At 42.3% G+C, this 2,354-nt stretch overlaps 1 pseudogene; it reads right to left on the bottom strand.

Annotated features, from left to right (window-relative positions):
• Positions 1 to 1,429: 1,429 nt before the first annotated feature.
• On the bottom strand, positions 1,430 to 1,907 carry LOC138786963 (dynein light chain 2, cytoplasmic-like; annotated as a pseudogene).
• Between the last annotated feature and the right edge of the window lie 447 nt (positions 1,908 to 2,354).

Here is a 2,354-nt window from a genome sequence, read left to right as displayed (position 1 = left end):
GACAACATTATGTGGCAGAGAGTTCCACAGTCTTACCGCTCGTACAGTAAAGAACCCGCGTCGATGCTGATGATAAAATCTTCTTTCCTCTAGACGTAGAGGATGCCCCCTTGTCATGGTTACAGACCTAAGAGTAAAAAGACCACTACAAAGATCTCTGTTCTGTCCATTCATATATTTGTACATTGTGATCAGATCGCCCCTAAGACGTCTTTTTTCTAGCGTAAATAACCCCAAGCTTGATAACCTGTCCTGGTACTGTAACCCACCCATTCCCTTAATGACCTTTGTTGCCCTCCTCTGCACCCGCTCCAGTTCAGCTGTGTCCTTCTTATATACCGGTGCCCAAAACTGTACACAGTATTCCATGTGTGGTCTGACCAGTGATTTATAAAGAGGCAAAACTATGTTCTCATCTTTAGCATCTATACCTCTTTTGATGCATCCCATTATTTTATTAGCCTTGGCAGCTGCTGCCTGGCACTAATCACTAAAGTTGAGTTTACTGTCCACCAATACCCCCAGGTCCTTTTCGGAAGTAGTTTTACCCAGTGTTTTATTATTTAGCACATAACTGTATTTATTATTTCTATGGCCCAGGTGCATAACCTTACATTTATCCACATTAAACTTAATTTGCCATTTCACCGCCCAAGCCTCTAGCTTCTCCAAATCCCTCTGTAATATGATATTATCCTCCTCTGTACTGATTACTTTACCCAGTTTAGTATCATCTTCAAAAATGGAGATTCTGCTCTGTAGCCCCTCTACAAGATCATTAATAAAAATATTAAAAAGAAGTGGACCCAACACTGAACCCTGTGGTACCCAACTAGTAACTAAAACCCAATCTGAATATGTTCCATCAATGACCACCCTCTGTTTTCTATCACACAACCAGTTACTTACCCATTTGCATACGTTTTCCCCGAGTCCCAGCAACCTTTCATGCGGCACAGTATCAAATGCCTTTGAAAAGTCCAGATACACAACATCCACAGCCTCCCCCAGGTCCAGTCTATAGCTTACCTCTTCATAGAAGCCGATCAGATTAGTCTGACAGGATCGATCCCTCATAAATCCATGCTGGTGCTGCGTCATAAGATTATTTTCATTAAGATACTCCAGTATAGCATCTCTTACAAACCCCTCAAATACTTTACCTACTATAGATGTTAGACTTACGGGCCTGTAGTTTCCAGGATCATTCTTTGACCCCTTCTTGAATATTGGTACCACATTAGCTATGCGCCAGTCCTGTGGAACAATCCCTGTGGTAATAGAATCTTTAAATATTAGGAATATCGGTCTGTCTAACACAGTATTTAATTCTTGCAAAACTCTAGGATGGATACCTTCTGGGCCCAATGTTTAGAAAAAGAAAACTTACAAAATAAATACAGTTTCAAAATAAATACAGTTTCATTTCTTTTTCCAAGATCTCTTTTTATCACCAGTATGGAATCAGTACACGCAACATTAGAGTCCCAGTAACACAAGGTAACACATCGGTTGGGGTAGAGGAAGGGTTGTTCCCATAAACCTGCAAGTCCATTCAAAATTCCTTTAGCCCGATTTACATAGAAGAATTGCGACTTGGCCCAAATAGAAGTAGATGAAGTGTTTGGTCTCGTGCGTGACGTAGCTGCCAAAATTTCTGCCCACGATGCAATGCCAGGTAGGGTTTTACTTCTTGTCAAACTCCTTCTTGATACAGGCAGCTATATCCTTCTTTATGTTGAATTTCTCCAGTGCTTGGGTGGCCATCTCCACAGCGTCCTGCTGCATCTCCTCAGACATGTCAGCATTCTTGATGACGGCTTTCCTCTCAGACATGGTGGCTTCTTATAAGTCGGCGTAGTCTTCCTCACAATGTTTCCCCGCCTAAGCTTGCCCGGGTGCGCTGTCTTCCTGGATAACATGGTGATGTCACGATGTCACAGCTGTGCGGGCTGTGGCTTCTGGAGAGGATGATGGCAGAGGGATGCTCAGTGTCCCTCCAGTGCCCTGTGTCCCTCAGCATCCCCCTGCCATTATCCTCTCCAGCAGCCACAGCCTGCACAGCTCTGGGAGTCGGGTCGTGATATCACAATTTTATCCAGGAAGTGACATCACCATTTTATCCAGGAAGTGACATCACCATGTTATCTAGGAAGTGAAGCCTTAATGCAGTAGTAAGTGCAGGGAAAAAAGCACTTTATAAGCATTTCCTGTAATAACTATATAGTGGGGATTTGTATAACTTTTGGGGTGTAATACAATACTTTAATAAAAAGTTTTGCCGGACTTCTCCTTTAATTGAAAGGTCAATCGAATTTAATAGTAAAAACGGATAAAGAATGGTGACAAAAAAA

Source organism: Dendropsophus ebraccatus, chromosome 3 (genome assembly GCF_027789765.1).
Source record: "Dendropsophus ebraccatus isolate aDenEbr1 chromosome 3, aDenEbr1.pat, whole genome shotgun sequence".
Lineage (NCBI taxonomy): Eukaryota > Metazoa > Chordata > Amphibia > Anura > Hylidae > Dendropsophus > Dendropsophus ebraccatus.
Note: the sequence above shows the minus strand (reverse complement) of the source record. Positions and strands in the feature narration are given on the sequence as shown.